Consider the following 18,301-nt stretch of genomic DNA (forward strand, 5'->3'; position numbering starts at 1 on the left):
TTTACTACTTGGGTGACTTTGAATAAGCCCCTTTACCTTGAATGAGCCTCCAAGTTACCTCATTTGCAAAATAATGAGGAATTTGGACTAGGTAAGAAACCTTTATACTCTAGATCTATGATCCAATGTACACTGGGAGGGACCATTAGTAGAACTAGAATTCTTGGTTTTTCTTGCTCTCTGGATTTGCTTTGGTGACCGGGGATGGGGGTGGGGGAGGAGGTCCAGAAGGGGGGCATTTGCAACTTTTTGTTCATCCAGGCTTAAAATTTGTGCTACTCCAGAAATCAAAAGTGTACCTACCAAGCAGAAAGAGATGAATGATCATAAAGCCATGTTCCAGATACAATCCACAGCTATCTATTTGAGAGTACCAAGGGGACATACAACCCCTTCCCCATCATTCCAAGCATGGGCAAAATGCCCTGACAGTTATAACAGTATCTGTTATATGCATCTCTATTTTCCCTGGTTTTTTGGATGGCTTGGTGGTGCTGGGACAAAGTTTGGAGAAGTCATTGCAGCAATTATTAGCACTGACTTCATTGATAACCTCTCAGCATGAATGCTCTTAGAAATTTCTGTCTACAAACATGTTCATGTATTTCTTACCAGTTGTACCACCTCTAGCTGAACTTATGATTATGTTTTCACTTGTATGTTTTTTTAGAGATGCTAGCAGTATCTACAACTGACTCAGAGAAGAATCTCTTCTCCCCTCCCCCACAACTTAAACAACTTTGAGAAGGAGTTTAACATAGTTATATAAATCCAAACCCCAAAACAAAACAGTACTTTCATTGGTAGACACTTTCCAAGGTTAACTATAAAAGTATGATTTGATCTATAACATAGGTAACATTCACATGTTGGGTGTTCATAACTCAGAAAATGCTTTAATACTAAAGTGTGTTTTTTTTTTTACTTTCAAAAACCTTTTGGAAATTTATATTTTGATTTAAAAGCCAACTGGCCAGTCTGGCAAGCAAATTGTTAATTAGAATGAGAGTAATGGCATAATCAGATTTCAAGAAAGTAATATTAAAAGACATTGGAATTCAAATTACATTTTATTTTATTTTATTTTATTTTTAACATTATTTTATTTGGTCATTTCCAAACATTATTCACTGGAAACAAAGATTATTTTCTTTTCCTCCCCTTCCCCCCTCCCACCACCTTTCCCTCTCCCATAGCCGACACATGATTCCACTGGTTATCACATGTGTTCCTGTTTCTAACCCATTTCCCTGTTGGTATTTGCATCAGAGTGTTCATTTAGAGTCTCTCCTCAGTCCTATCACCTCCACCCCTGTAGTCAGGCAGTTGCTTTTCCTCGTTGTTTTTACTCCCACAGTTTATCCTCTGCTTGTGGATAGTGTTTTTTAGATCCCTGCAGATTGTTCAGGGACACTGCATTGTCCCGAATGGAGAAGTCCATTACCTTCGATTGTACCACAGTGTATCAGTCTCTGTGTATAATGATTGCCTGGTTCTGCTCCTTTCGCTCTGCATCACTTCGTGGAGATTGTTCCAGTCTCCATGGAATTCCTCTACTTTATTATTCCTTTTAGCACAATAGTATTCCATCACCAACATATACCACAATTTGTTCAGCCATTCCCCAATTGATGGGCATCCCCTCGTTTTCCAATTTTTGGCCACCACAAAGAGTACAGCTATGAATATTCTTGTACAAGTCTTTTTCCTTATTATCTCTTTGGGGTACAAACCCAGCAGTGGTATAGCTGGATCAAAGGGCAGACAGTCTTTTATCACCCTTTGGGCATAGTTCCAAATTGTCTACCAGAATGGTTGGATTGATTCACAACTCCACCAGCAATGAATTAGTGTCCCTACTTTGCCACATCCCCTCCAGCATTCATTAATTTCCTTTGCTGTCATGTTAGCCAATCGGCGAGGTGTGAGGTGATACCTCAGAGTTGTTTTGATTTGCATCTCTCTGATTATAAGAGATCTAGAACACTTTTTCATGTGCTTATTAATAGTCTTGATTTCTTTGGCTGAGAACTGCCTGTTCATGTCCCTTGCTCATTTATCAATTGGAGAATGGCTTGATTTTTTGTACAATTGATTTAGTTCTTTGTATATTTGAGTAATTAAACCTTTGTCAGAGGTTTTTATGAAGATTGTTTCCCAATTTGTTGCTTCCCTTCTGATTTTAGTTACATTGGTTTTGTTTGTACAAAACCTTTTTAATTTGATGTAATCCAGATTATTTATTTTGCATTTTGTAATTCTTTCTAATTCTTGCTTGGTTTTGAAGTCTTTCCCTTCCCAAAGTCTGACATGTGCACTATTCTGTGTTTGCCTAATTTTCTTATGGTTTCCTTCTTTATGTTCAAGTCATTCACCCATTTTGAATTTATCTTGGTGTAGGGTGTGAGGTGTTGATCTAAACCTAATCTTTCCCACACTGTCCTCCAATTTTCCCAGCAGTTTTTATGAAATAGTGGATTTTTGTCCCAAAAGCTGGGATCTTTGGGTTTGTCATATACTGTCTTGCTGAGGTCACTTATCCCGAGTCTATTCCACTGATCCTCCTTTCTTTCTCTTAGCCAGTACCAGATTGTTTTGGTGACTGCTGATTTATAATATAGTCTGAGATCTGGGACTGCAAGGCCTCCTTCCTTTGTATTTTTTTCATTATTTCCCTGGATATCCTTGATCTTTTGTTCTTCCAAATGAACTTTGTTATGGTTTTTTCTAAATCAGTAAAAAAAAAATTTTGGAAGTTCCATGGGTATGGCACTAAATAGATAGATGAGTTTGGGTAGGATGGTCATTTTTATTATATTGGTTTGTCCTACCCATGAGCAGTTAATGTTTTTCCAATTGTTCAAGTCTAGTTTTAGTTGTGTGGAGAGTGTTTTGTAGTTGTGTTCATATAGTTCCTGTGTTTGTCTCAGGAGATAGATTCCTAAGTATTTTATTTTGTCTAAGGTAATTTTGAATGGGATTTCTCTTTCTAGTTCTTGCTGCTGAGCTGTGTTGGAATTATATAGAAATGCTGATGACTTATGTGGGTTTATTTGGTATCCTGCAACTTAGCTAAAGTTGTTGATTATTTCGATTAGCTTTTTGGTTGAATCTCTAGGATTCTTTAAGTAGACCATCATGTCATCTGCAAAGAGCGATAATTTGGTGTCCTCCTTGCCTATTTTAATGCCTTCAATTTCTTTTTCTTCTCTGATTGCTAGTGTTTCTAGTACAATGTCAAATAATAGAGGTGATAATGGGCATCCTTGTTTCACTCCTGATCTTAATGGGAATGGATTTAGTTTATCCCCATTGCAGATGATATTAGTTGATGGTTTAAGATATATACTGTTTATTATTTTTAGGAATGGCCCTTCTATTCCTATGCTTTCCAGTGTTTTTAATAGGAATGGGTGTTGTATTTTATCAAAGGCTTTTTATGCATCTATTGAGATAATCATGTGGTTCTTGTTGGCTTGTTTGTTGATGTGGTCAATGATGTGGATGGTTTTCCTAATATTGAACCAGCCCTGCATCCCTGGTATGAATCCTACTTGATCATGGTGAATGATTCTTCTGATCACTTGCTAGAGTCTTTTTGCTAGTATCCTATTTAAGAATTTTGCATCTATATTCATTAGGGAGATTGGTCTATAATTTTCTTTCTCTGTTTTTGGCCTGCCTAGCTTTGGAATTATTACCATGTTTGCATCATTAAAGGAATTTGGAAGAATTCCCTCTTTTCTTATTATGTCAAATAGTTTGTATAGTATTGGAGTTAGTTGTTCTTTGAATGTTTGATAGAATTCACTGGTGAATCCATCAGGCCCTGGGGATTTTTTCTTAGGAAGTTCTTTGATGGCCTGTTGGATTTCTTTTTCTGATATGGGATTATTTAAGAAATCTATTTCTTCTTCTGTTAGTCTAGGCAATTTATATTTTTGTAAATATTAATCCATATCACCTAGGTTGGTATATTTATTGCCATACAGTTGGGCAAAATAGTTTTTAATGATTGCATTAATTTCCTCTTCATTGGAGGTGAGATTCCCCTTTTCATCCTTAATGCTGTTAATTTGCCTTTCTTCTTTCCTTTTTTTGATTAGATTGACCAGTACTTTGTCTATTTTGTCTGTTTTTTTCAAAGTACCAGCTTCTAGTCTTGTTTATTAGCTCAATAGTTCTGTCACTTTCAATTTTATTAATTTCTCCCTTAATTTTTAGGATATCTCTTGTTTGGTTTTCATCTGGGGGGTTTTAATTTGTTTGTTCTCAAGTTTTTTGATTTGCATTTCCAATTCCTTGATCTCTGTCCTCCCTAATTTGTTAATATATGCACTTAAGGATATAAATTTTCCTCTAAGTACTGTCTTGGCTGCATCCCATTAGGTTTGAAAGGATGTTTCGCCATTGTCATTTTCCTCAACGAAATTATTAATTGTTTCTATGATTTCTTCTCTAACTGATTTTGGAGTATCCTATTATTTAATTTCCAATTAATTTTTAATTTGGCTCTCCGTGTACTCTTGCCAATCAATATTTTATTGCCTTGTGATCTGAAAAGGCTGCATTTATTATTTCTGCTTTTCTGCATTTGAGTGCCATTTTTCTGTGAACTAGTGTATGATCTATTTTTGTGAATGTGTCATGTGGTGCCGAAAAGAAGGTGTATTCCTTTTTGTCCCTATTTATTTTTCTCCATATGTCTATTAATTCTAATTTTTCTAAGATTTCATTCACCTCTTTTACCTCTTTCTTGTTTATTTTTTGGTTTGATTTATCTAAATTTGATAGTGGTTGGTTCAATTCTCCCACTAATATGGTTTTACTGTCTATTTCCTCCTTCATTTCTCCTAGTTTCTCCATTAAAAATTTGGATGCACCATTTGGTGCATACATGTTGATTAGTGATATTTCCTCATTGTCTATACTCCCTTTTAACAGAATATATTTACCTTCCCTATCCCTTTTGATCAGCTCTATTTTTGCTTTGGCTTGGTCAGATATCATGATTGCAACTCCTGCCTTCTTTTTATCAGTTGAGGCCCAAAAGGTCTTACTCCAACCTTTAATTCTAACCCTGTGAGTATTGACCCGTCTCATATGTGTTTCTTGAAGACAACAAATGGTAGGGTTTTGGTTCTAATCCAATCTGCTATTTGTCTACATTTTATGGGTGAGTTCATCCCATTGATGTTCAAAGTTATGATTGTCACTTGTGGATTCGCTGGCATTTTGATATCTTCCCCTAGTTCTGACCTTTCTTCTTTAGCTATATCCTTTTGAACCAATGATTTACTTTGGGTCAGTCCCCCTAGTCCCCTCCCTTGATATGCTTCCCTTTCTAGTCCCTCCTTTTTTATGCTCCCTTCCCCTCCCCCCTCTCCTTCCTTCACTTTTTATACTCCCTCTCCTCTCCTCCTCCTTAATGTTCCTTTCTTTCTTGCCTTGTTGGATAAGATAGAATTCAGGATCCCACTGGATCTAGATGTTCTTCCCTCTCAGATTTGATTTCACTGAGAGTAAGGTTGAAGTAATTCCACTTCACGCTCTCTTCCTCTCCTCATATGAGAGTTCTTCCCCTCCCCTTCCAATGTGTATCTTTATATGGGAAAGATTATTCTATTAAGTCCCCCCCCATATTTCTTGAAGTAAATCTTAGTATTATCGATGGTTCCTCCCCTCCCTTTTCTTTTCTTTGCCCCCACTTTCACCAAATCTTCTTAATGTCCCAATCTTTCCCTATGCATGTTTCTTCTAACTACTCTTAGGATGCATACAATTTTTGAGAGTTACACAAAACATTTTCCCCATATATTAATATATATATAATTTGATGTAAGTGTAGTCCTTATAGAAGAGAGTTTGACTTAAAGAAAAAGATAAGATTTATCTCCTTTTCCCTTCCTTTCATATTTACCTTTTCATGTTTCTCTTGCTTTCTGTGTTTGGATATCAAATTTTCCACTAAGTTCTGGTCTTTCCTTAGCAAATGCTTGGAAATCTAATTTTTTGAATGCCCATACTTTCCCCTGGAAGTATATAGTCAGTTTTGCTGGGTAGTTGATTCTTGGTTGGAGACCCAGCTCTCTTGCCTTTCTAAACATTGTGTTCCATGCTTTGCGATCTCTTAGTGTGTTAGCTTCTAAGTCCTGTGTGATCCTTATGGGAGCCCCCCTATATCTGAAGCTCCTCTTCTTGGCTTCTTGTAGGATTTTCTCCTTTTCTTGGAAGCTCTTGAATTTAGCAATTACATTCCTGGGGGTTGTCTTTTGGGGATTTAGTATAGAGGGTGTTCTATGAACCCTTTCTATTTCTATTTTGCCCCCTTGCTCCAGAACGTGTGGGCAATTTTCTTCTATAATCTCGTATAGAATAACATTGAATTTATTGTTTATCTCTGGTTTTTCTGGGAGACCGATAATTCGGAGGTTGTCTCTTCTTCCTCTGTTTTCCAAGTCTGTGACCTTTTCAGTGAGATATTTCATGTTTTCTTCTAATTCATTAATTTTTTGGCTTTGCTTTATTGATTCTTGCTGTTTTATGATCTCACTTTCTTTGAGTTGCTTAATTCTGGTCGTTAGGGACTGGTTTTGCTTTTCAGCTTTGTCTGCCCCTCTATTGGATGCTTCCAGCTCTTTCTCCAATTGAGCAGTCAGACTGTCAGACTGCTGATCTCTTTCTCCCATTTTCCTTTCCAGAAGGTTTCCATCTTTTGGGTAAGCTCCAGTTTGAGATCTTCCAGAGCTTGTTGATAGTTTCCATTTTGGGAGGCATGTTCTGATTTTTTTTGGATTTCATCCTCATTCTCTTCTTTTCCTTGGGTACTCCCACCATAAAAGTTTTCAATAGTCACCTTTTTCCCTTTCTTCCTTGAGGCTTGATTTTGGGCCATGTGAGCCATCCCTTTGGTGGTTTTATTCCCCTTTCCTTTTTGGTCAGGGGTCTGGGTGATATGGGTGGGTTTTCTGTGAATTTAGGTTGCCTCAGACTAATTTTTCCCAGCCTCTGAGGTTTCTTAGAGCACTGGGCCCCTGATCACAGCCAAACTGCCCAGGTGTTCAGCCCCGCCCAGATAATCAGCACATGGTCTGCCCTTGGTGTTTAGCTCCGCCCAGTTACTCAGCACAACCTCCCCGAGTACAGCTCCATGGGCCCCCCCATGCTCAGCGCAGGATTCTCCCATGAAACTGCCCTGAGATGTTGTTTCCTGGCAGTCCCCAGATCCCAAGGACCCTGGAGTGCCCCCCCAAGACAGAGACATTCCCCACTCACTCGCTGTCCCAGTGAGCGCTCCAGTAGCTCACTCTGGTTTGGTGGGGGAGGTGTGTGTGTTGGGTGGGGGGAAGGGAGGCTCAGTTCATGTTTCTGTGCAAGCTTTTCCTCCTTCTTATTATAGTGTGGAAATGTTCAAACCCCACGTACCTTCGCCTCTGTGGGGTACTGGGGAGTCCTTCTGTTCCTCCAAAGGTGATTTTATGCTCCTTTGATGTAGTCTATTTCGTTCGGTGCCGGAGAGAGGAAGCGTGTGGCATCTAGATTGCAGCCATGTTTACCTGGAAGTCCTCAAATTACATTTTATAACCAGTCATCCTTTTGGAGGCTAACTGATGAAACATACTTCCCTCTTCTGGGTAAAAAGAAAGGGAGACTAAACAATAGGCATGAGATACCATATAACTTGCATAATTTTTTTTTTGTTAAAAGTCACAAGTATATTAGAGTGTTATGGCGGGGATAAAGCAATAAAAGGTATTAAAAAGTAACTATATAAATAATAAGAGGCATCAAACTTTTAAAAAGAAAAATATAAATTTTAGGAAATTTTTATTTCAAAGACAAAGCCAAGAAGTTAAGTTCTACTTCTCAATTTAAGTCCTGCATAGGGATTCTTAGGCAGCAGTTAAATCAATATCTACTCATTAAATCAAAGAATCCTGAAATGGCAAGGTATTTTATTTAGATCTGACTTAGTCCAATTCCTATTCAATTTGTGAATCCTATAAGTATTCTCCAAACAATCCTCTACATTTTGATTACCTTTTAGGCCTCAGATATGAGGAAGCTGGCACCCAGATAGACAGACTACTCCATTTCTTTAATAGCTTGAATTGTTATGAAGCTTTTCCTTTCCACTTATTTGGAGTCAAAAATCTATCTACTATTCATTGACAGTCCCCAGTTCCGTCCTCCAGGTCCAAATAGATCAGGTTTAATTCCTCTTCCAAATGAGGCCCTACAAAAATTTGAAAACAACCATCATACTCCCCTTAAGCTTTTTCTTCTCTAGTCAAAATAGTTCAAGTTTCTCTACTCAATATTTGTATGATATTGGTTTAAGGTCTCCTTCTCGATGGATGATACATTTTGCCAGGGTCTTTTCCAGATTATGATATCTAGAACAAGCAATAATCTGTGACAAGCAATCAGTAATTCTCAGGCAAATCATAATATATGGTTCTTAAGGGCTTGTGAATTCAGATACTTTCTGTAATCTCCATTGATCTGCATAAAGCAAAGTGATCAATAGAACCCACAATCACTCTTTTGGACAAAAGATGAAGCCCATACTTTAGGAAGAGGGACAACAAATCCAGTTGAACAAAAGAACTGCCTTTGTTTTAGATTCAAATGACTAGTTCACTGTAGCTCCAAGTATCTGTTGATCTGATGAAGTTTGAGGACAGTTGGTTCCATATGAGGCTCAAGTGCTTTTCTGAAGTAGTTCAGGCTTCTGATGTCAAGCCATAGTACCTCACAAGGGCCACACCAGTAGAGTAGGAATAAATTTTAGAGAGATAAAGGTTCAGGAAAAGAAAATCAATGTCAGGTCAAAATCTTCCTCTTTTTTGAGCCAAGCACTCCTACAATATTTTTGGATAAAATGGGTATTATATAATCTTAAAAATAAGTTATGTTTCCTGGGGTGAAGCCAAGATGGAGGAGTAACTAGAGCAGAAGCTCTGTGTCACCACAAGAATCTTCTCTGACCAAGATTAAAATATCACCACAAAATGAATACAGGAAGGAAAGAATCAACAAGGAGACAGAGTGAAACAACTTTCAAGAAAAAAACCCAAAGGTAGATAGACAACATCTTGAGCATTGGGGTGAGAGGAGAGAAGAGCCAGCAAGAGGATGTAACAAGGAGTGAAGAGTAAGCCAAGAGCAAATCGCACCCCATATCTGCTGTCACAGCTTCCAAACTTAAGTTCAAACTAATATTCAGACACTGAGATCTTGCTTGGGCAAATAGTGGTACAAGCCAACCCATAGCCCTTGAAATTTCAAAACTGTGGAGAAGTGAGGAATTCCAGCCCAAGGCAATCTGGGCTAAAGGGGGTTGGTTTTTGTGGGCCCAGAGCAAAGCAAGGAATCACAATCTGGGCTTGGGATGAGGACATGATCCACAGTTTGGGGTGAGGACAAAATTCACAGGGAGAGCCCCCCCCCCCCCAGATCTTCTTGCCCCAAACTAAGGGTAGAGCTCCAGAAAAGGGCAACCAAAGGTGTGCCTGATTGGATCAAGAACACAGTGAGACCAAAATCTTGAGCCTAAGCCTGGGGCTAGAATTTGATCAGCCCCTGACCTGATTAAGTTCAGAGTGAGATCAAAAGTTTACACCCAAGCCTGAGGAAAATCTTTAAGCTATCAGCATCTCAAGGGTCAATTGAATCAGCAGGAGAAGGGGGCTTTTAGAGCTCTAAGCCCTCAGACCATCTGTTAAACTAATAACAACTGGGAAAATAAGCCAAGAATAACATCAAGGAAGGACTGAAGTTTTAGAGGTTACTCCAACTTCCCAGAAAACAGAGACTACCTATAATTAGATAGGAAAAATGATCAAACCAAAAAAAAGCATCTAAATCTAAAGAATTTTTATGGAGAAAAATAGCAAGGTCCAGACACAGAAGGGGACAGTGAAAGCAAAGGAAACACTTGCACAGTCTGAAAGGAAAATATGAATTGGACACAGACTCTGGAAGAACTAAAAAATGACTTCAAAAACCAATTAAGAGAGGTGGAGGGAAAGTGGGGAAGACAAATGAAAGTGATATAAGAAATAGGTCAATTGAAAAGGGAGAACCAAAACCTGACAGGAAAATCAGTCCTTCAAAATAAGAAATGACCATCTAGAAACTAATGGTTTCATGAGAAATTAAGAAACAATAAAGCAGAATCAAAGGAATGAAAAAAAAAAACCAACAATAAAACATGAAATATTTATTGAAACAACTGACCTAGAAAATAGATCTAGGAGAAACAATTTGAGAATTATCGGACTATCTGAAAGTTATGATCAAGAAAAAAACCTTGCACATCATATTACAAGAAATAATCAAAGATAACTGCCCAGAGATCTGCAAAAATGAAAATAAAATGGAAATGGAAAGAATTCACAGATCAACTTCAGAAAAAAAATTCTTAGATGACAACTTCCAGGAAAGTAATAGCTAAATTCAAGAGCCACCAATTCAAGGAGAAAATACTTCAAGCAGCCAGAAAGAAACCATTCAAATACCATAGAGCTACAATCAGGATCACATAAGACCTAGCAACTTCTACATTAAAGATTCAAAAGGCATGGACTATGATATTCAGGAAGGCAAAAGATTTGTGTTTACAACCCAGAGTCACCTCTCCAGTAAAACTGAGTATATTCTTTCAGGGGGAAAAATGGACATTCAATAAGATATATTTCTAAGCATTCCTATAAGCCAGACCTAAACAAAGAATTTGAAATCCAAAAAGAAGACACAAGAGAATCCCAGAAAGGTAAATAAGGAAGAAAATTTAAGGGATTCATTAAGGTCAAAATGTTTGTATGTCTACATGGAAAGAGGATTTTTGTATTTCTCAAAAATTACTCTTAGTATTAGAGAAGATAGAAGGAATTTACTCAGAAGGAGTAAATAATCATTAAGCTGATTATAATGATATGATGTATATAACAATATATGATGATATTGTGTATATGTAAATGTGATGATATGGTATAATATGTAAGTATGATATGATATATATATATATATATATATATATATATATATATATATATATGAATGATGTGTAAAAATCAATCAAGGGCTGAAAGAGAGAATTGCACTGAGAGAAAAGGGAAGGGAGAAATAAAATGGAATCAATTATATAACATAAAGAGGTGTGAAAAATCATTTTAAAAGGGGAAGATAAGGGTGGTGATGGGCAATGCTTAAACTTTACTCTCATTGTAACTGGCTTAGAGAGGGAAAAACAAATATACTCAGTGGGGTATTGTGAAAGATAATTCTTTACTCTATTGTCTATCCTGAGTTAACACTAACTTAAGTACCTCACTAGATTGTGACAACAGGATTAACTCTCCTTTGTCTACCTTTTGACTGAATCAACACAAGCTTGAACTATGTGGAAGAGCTCAAAAACTGCTTAGTGAATTCACACCCTACTTAGTGCTAGTTGAGAAGCTAGCAAAATACTTGGAGAGGCCACCCTTTTTCTAACTCAACAGTTGGAAACATGTAAGAGTTCACACCCTCAGAAACTGTGATCTTTTGATGAGTATTCACCCCTCCAGAAGGTGCAAACTGGTTCCCACCAACACTACTCCCTAGGCAGTGCTAGACAATTTGGAAGCTGTGATTGGTCCCTGTGAAGAGAGGAGGAGACAAGAAGCCACTATAAAAGGCCCTGAATTTCTGAGGATAGAGGAAGTAGACTCTACAAAGGAAGTCAGCTTCAAGGAGGAGTTGGACTTCAAGAAGGAAGTCAGCTTAAGGAAGGAGGTCTACTCAGAAAAGAAAGTTGGCCTCAGGAGTCACCTTCAATTTAAGTCATCATCTTGGCCTGCCTCTTGGAGGAAACTTGGGTGAATGGATAGCTGGCTTTCCTTTCTTGTCTTCTGGAGAGAGTTTAATTCTGGTTGAAGGTCAACAAGTCTTGGCTGAGTAGGTTAATGTCTTCTCTACCTTTTTGTATTTTTCTACTTTCACTCTTTCCACCTCTTTTATATATAAAAGATTTATAATTTTCATATATTTTAATCAAATCCTTAATTTTAGCCATTACAGTATAAAATTCTATCACCCTACAGAGTAGAAGGAGAATAAAACAAGGGAAGGGGGGATAATTTAAAGGAGAGGGAACTGGGGGGTGACAAAAACAAAAATGTTGGTGAGAAAGAACAGAGTGAAAGGGAATAGAGTAGAATCTAAAGGGGTTATTATGATGGAGGTAAATACATAGTTAGTAATCATAATGCTGAATGTGAATGGGATGAACTCACCCATAAAATGTAAGTAGACAGCAGAGCTGATTAAAAACCACACTCCTACTATATGTTGTTTACATTTGAGGCAAGGTGACACATACTGATTCAAAGTAAAAGACTGGAGCAGAATTTATTATGCATCATCTAAAGTAAAAAAAAAAACAGGAGTAGCAATCATGATACCAGAAAAAGTCAAAGTAGAAATTGATCTGATTAAAAGAGATAAGGAAAATAAGTTACAAAGATTTAAATAGAACAAAACTAAAGTGAGTTTCTAAGGCTCAACTAGGAAACATATGAGAGTAAATTTAACAAGAGGAATAATCAAACTAATAAGTCACTGTGTCAGATTAAGTGTACAACCTAAAATAACCATAGCTTTGAAGACAGAAACATGTTTACATTGCAGAATATTCAAGAGTTCACTAGTCCATGTTTTTTGACTAGCTCTCCAGGAAAAAAATGTAGACACAATATACTTTTGTTTAGTTTGGGGTGCATGAGGTGTTCAGGGAAGAAGAATACCAATGCTATGAGGGATTGCTGAGCCCTTTTAAGAAGAGTTCATCCACTTTTGGTATCTACCTTTCATCTACTTCTTGCCTATGACTTCAAGAAGCTGCAGCAGGTGCAATAAAGCCAGATAAACCAAATTGAGTGTAACTGAAAGACTTCACACTGATCACTGAGTTAGAAAGTTATTTACCTTAGGCATGTGAAAATTTCCCCTGGCAGAATGGGCAGATTCAAACACTTTGTTCCAACTACTATGATCGTGACTGAAGCAGGCATTATGCAGCACTTACAGAGTTTGTTTAGACATCAAAGAAGCCAAAGTCATCCATTGCATCACAAACCATCACCAGTTGTCTTGACATTTGTTTTACTATTGGACAGTAAGGCTGATGACTTTGTGCAGCTTTGTCTCACTTAAATACTATTCAGAAACAAATCAAGACATTGCCTCAGAATATCATTGGTCCTCTTTGATAATAAAAAGGATGAACATGTTTAGTCTACATTATTAACAATTTCCCTGTAACTTTCTTATTCTAGAAAATCAGCAAAATAAACCAAGACCCAAAATTTAGCATTTTCCATTTTCTTAGAAGTAAATGCTCACATGAAACCAGCTTGAGAGAGTTGACTATGGAAAATTTAATAATCAACTCTCTCAAGATGGTTTCATCTGACTCCAGCACAACCTTGAGAATATTTTTACATAGTCATCTTTTATGGTTATATCATTTCTCTTGGTCTGAGACCCTACCCCCAAACCTGGCAAATACTGATCAGTCTGGTACATTCTTATTTGCTAGAAGCAGCAGCATGGTATAATAGCCAAAATGATAAAGGAGGCATCAGGAGAAATGTGGATCCAAATCTCAGTATAATGCTAACAAGTTATATAACCCTTATAAGACATTGAAAATTATTAAGTTTTAGCTTCTTCATCATTAAAATGGGGATAATAATACTGTCTAATCATGGTGCATGGGAGGGATATGGACCCAGAGGGCCAGGTGCTAGCAATCTCAAATTCATCATGGTAATTATATCCTCCTCCCAATAAGGGGCATTTGGGAGAATGAAGCTCTTTAGTCTATGCTTCTGCCTCTATCCTTCATCTCTGCATCTCCAGTGGGTGCCAGTGTTCATCTCATTCTTACAGGAATATAGTTAACATCAGTATATCTATTGGATGTCTTTCATTCAACTCATGCCCCAACTCAATGAAAAGTGATATGTTATTCTTTTCTTTCTTGCATTTCAAGTAAATGGATGCTCAATCCATGAATATTCTGTAATAGAAATAGCAAAAAAGCAGTTTGTAAGGCACTTTGGAAGGTGGATTTCTGTCGCTAAAAGAAATTTTTTCAAAGGTCAACTGAAACTTCCTGTGAGTTATAGTCATGGAAAAGTAATGTATTCTTCCTATTCTTAGAGACACAGAGTTTGTACATGGTTGTAGAAGGCCAAGATGAGGCCAAGTAGACTCGCATGATTCCAATGGGGATAGAGAATAGAGTATCGAGCAGGGTTAGAAGCAAAACATAATGACTGTCATTGAACTACCACAGAGAATACTATTATGACTCTCTTTCGCCTTTTTGGACAATAGAACAGTTTGACCCCCCAAGGATAGGACTTATTGAACTCTGCATTGGTTTGACCCTTCTCTATATACTGTTTCTGGCTTATTTAATTGATGTTTTTATTTGTATAAAAACAATATGGATCTCAACTGTATTTAATTTGTAAAGCACTTAATTGTGAATGGGCCTGCAAGAAGGAAGAATAGCTTTGGTGTTGGTATACCAACAACATGGAGAGATGGAAAACAAACATTGTCTGGAACACTGAGTGGGAAATGAGGTTATATCTTCATACCCTACCTGAATAGAGGCTTGAACCAATGAAGAAGAAATCTAATGATTTATCTTATTAATAATCTATTATTTAATTCTCAAAAGATGTAACTAAGCTGGATCCAGTTTTTTTTGCCTTAGGCTAAAAACAAATTGGAGAATAATTTTGCTATTGCCTCTCCTGCCTCTACTCTTTTCTTGTGATTCTGCTTCAGAGACAAAACTTTACTATCCAAGTCTTATCACAGAAAAAATAGCTAAAGGTCTAGAAGAAGACTTTCTCTGTGATGATGCTCTCTTGCTTTTTGCCTCTCTGTCTCCTTCCCAAAAGTGTCTATTGGCCAACTTACAATATTTTCACCTTTAGTTGATCATCATCTCTTCAATCTATAGGCAGGATCTAGTTATTCACAGTGTCACTGGTTCTTCAGGTACAGAATAACTCTAACCCCCATCACAAATGCTGTATCTTTCTTGAAGGATTGTCATGAAAAAGATGTTATAGTAATAAATTATTTTCTACAATAAAAAACAAAAGAAGAATCTTTTAGTGTCAATAGCTAGGCATGGCTATAGCAAGCTAATTCCCCTATGAGATCTCTGAAATTATTGTTCTAGGTATCTTCTATTCAGGCTATGCTGGACTATAGTTGTCACTTCCACCTGATCTATGGATCACTTCCTGTTAGGGAGTACCACTTAGGCAACTATTTGCCATTCATATTTCATTGTTCTTCAGGGGATTCACTGCCACTCTTCCATGAGTGTTAACCATCCTTATGAAGATGCTTCCTTTATGCTAATAGAGATATGCTTCTACTATCTCAACGTATTTTCCAAATCTCACAGAGATATTAAGTTGTCTAAAACAATGAACTCTAAAGATTTTTTTGAATTCTTAACAACAAAAGATTTTAAAGCATGGCTTAAGATAAATATTTATTTATAAATTATTGTACTCATATTTTATAGAGATTTAAAAACATATAAATGATCACTAAAGCTAGAATAAACTATTTAAATTATTTATAAATAGCTCCAACTCTTTTATCTCCCCCAAATATTATTAACATTGAATTATATTGCTCTCTCTTTAATGTACTCATTATTTTTTTTTAATCTATTGTATACCCTGAAGGATAGAGCAGACTTGTAAAAAAACATTATTTGTTTAAAGTTAGTCAGTTAATATACTCAAGGTAGCTGGCCATGCAGGTGAATTTCTTTTTTTAATGTAGTTTTTTGAAAGGTACACAATAAAACAATCAAATAACAGATCATAGCACTCAGAGAACATAATAACTTTTCAGCATGAGTCATATTTTTCCTTTGTGTAAATATTCACCACCCACAATGTCAAAATAATAAGCCACTATAAATTGTTTCTGATTTCGACTCAGTAGCAAATTTGAAATATAAATTCATCTCTTTTTCTTTACCTGATTCTGCTTATTGGATGATATTCTGCCTCAATTTCTGTTTCAGGTCTGGATATATTAGTTGTGCTTTTGAATGAAAATGACAAAACCACAAAAGGGCTAGTTTGGCTAGTTCATTTAAAGAAGAGGGGGCAGGGACAAGCATTTATTGGGTACCTACTCTTTACCAGACACTGTATTATGTGCTTTACAAATATTATTTCATTTGATAAAGCACAGGAAAGGGAGGAATCCATCATAAGTCTGGAGAAGTAGGTAAGGTCCAGGTTGCAAAAGGTTCTAAATGCCAAACAAAAAGTTTATATTTGCTTCTGGAATCATTAGAGAGTGACTGGAGTTTATTTAGTATTGGGAGTGAAGGCAATATAGTTCTGCTTGACCATTGGGAAAATCAGTTTGGCAGGTGTGTCAAAGATGGATTGGAATGAGGAGATATGTGAGGCAGACTTAACAATCAGAAGGCCATTACAATAGTCCAGATAAAAGGTGAAGAAGACATGTAATAGAGTGGTTGAAGAATGTGGAAATCAGGAGACTGATGTAAGAGATTTTTTTTGGATATAAAACAAGAGAACTTGGCAAATGCTTGGATATATAAGATGACTGAGAGTGGAACCTTAAGGATGACATAAGATTCTGAGGGTGACAGATAACAGAAAAAGAAAGGTTCAGGAGAGGTGTGGGTTTAGAGGGGGGAAGATAAGAGTTCTATTTGGGGTATTTTATATTTGAGTTTCCTACTGAGTTTTTTTTTTTTCCTGAGCTCAATGCTGGCCTTAGACAATTACTAACTGACAAGTCACTTAAGCTTGTTTGCCTCATCTGTAAAATGAGCTAGAGAAGGAAATGACAAACCACTCCAGAAGGTTTGCCAAGAAAATCCCAAAAGTGGCCACAAAGCATCAGACATAATTGAAAAATGACTTAATAACAATAACTTGATATCCAGTTTGAGATATCTAACTTGCAGTTGATTATGTGGGACTGTGACTCAAGTGGGAGACTAGGGTTGAATATATGGGTCTAGAAGTCATCCAGATAGAGATGCGATTACCAAGAGAGTACAGAGAAAAAATAGGGGAGTCTAGAATAGACCTCAGTTCTACCCAGGGTTAGGAAATGTGAATTGGATGATTGTCCAGCAAAAGAGACTGAGAAGAAGCAATCAGATAGGTGGGAGAAGAACTAAGAGAGCAGTTTTAGGAAACTCAGAAAGGAAAGCGTGTCTAGGAGGACAATGAAGTCAATAGTATCAAAGCCTGTACAGTTTAAGGAAGATGAAGGATGAATAAAGATCAATGGATTTGGCAGTTTTTAGACAGCAGCTTCAGTTGAGTGATGAAGCCAGAAGCCAGTTTGCAAAGAGTTGAGTAGTAAGTGAGAGGAAAGGAAATGAAAACAAGTCTCAATAGTCTTTTTCAAGTTTGGCTGAGAAAGGGAACAGAGAAATAGGATGTTAGCTAGTGAAAAGCAAGTGAGTCTTTTTTAGCATGTGGAAGACATGGATAAATTTATAGGAAGTAGAAAGAAAGTAGAAAGGAAAGATTGAAGGGGGTCTGATTTTTTTCATAGACATAAAGCTTAAAGAAAACTTAGAAGTCATCAAGTCCAACTCCATGATTTTACAGATGAAGAAAATGAGGCCCACAGAAATTGTATGACTCCCCCAATGTCTTAAAGGCAGTTAATGGCAGAGCTGTGTTTGAAACTCAGAGTATCTGACACCAAATTTCATGTCCTCCCAACCATGCCACACCGATTCTTCCCATCATTTCTAAATAAGGTGTTGGGTGAGGTTCTCAAATGAGAAGGTATATGACAACAATACTTTGGGAGGCTTGGGTCTGAAAGAGTTGCTATGTCAAATGAGATAAAGAATCAATTAGAGAATAATTAAAGGATTACCTTGATGAAATGAGGGACCAATAGAAATTAAATAACATAAATTTGTAGTAGATCCAATTTGCACAGATGTATGACTTCCTTCAGCTCCATTCAGCAACATGTGAGTTATAGAAAAGGAGACAGATGATGGGAGTGAACCAGGATTAGGATTTGGCAGGGCATTTATAGAGTATGAGTATCTGGAAGGAGAAGATAAAGCCAAAAAAGATTCAAGAGTAGTGCTGGTTCAATGAAGGGTTGGATTTAGGATGGGGGGAAGAGTGCAGTCAGGGAAGGGATGATGGTCTGAGAAAACACTGCAGGAGGGATTAGAAATCAT

General features: G+C 37.0%; 1 long non-coding RNA gene across 1 annotated transcript; it reads right to left on the minus strand.

Annotated features, from left to right (window-relative positions):
* Positions 1 to 7,971: 7,971 nt before the first annotated feature.
* LOC103098683 (uncharacterized) lies at positions 7,972 to 13,062 on the minus strand. Its single transcript, XR_462728.2, has 3 exons — positions 12,976 to 13,062; positions 12,285 to 12,413; positions 7,972 to 8,236 (listed from the first exon to the last, which is right to left on the minus strand). It is a non-coding gene; the product is annotated as an uncharacterized LOC103098683 (long non-coding RNA).
* Positions 13,063 to 18,301: the final 5,239 nt, after the last annotated feature.

Source organism: Monodelphis domestica, chromosome 2, assembly GCF_027887165.1.
Source record: "Monodelphis domestica isolate mMonDom1 chromosome 2, mMonDom1.pri, whole genome shotgun sequence".
Classification (NCBI taxonomy): Eukaryota; Metazoa; Chordata; class Mammalia; order Didelphimorphia; family Didelphidae; genus Monodelphis; species Monodelphis domestica.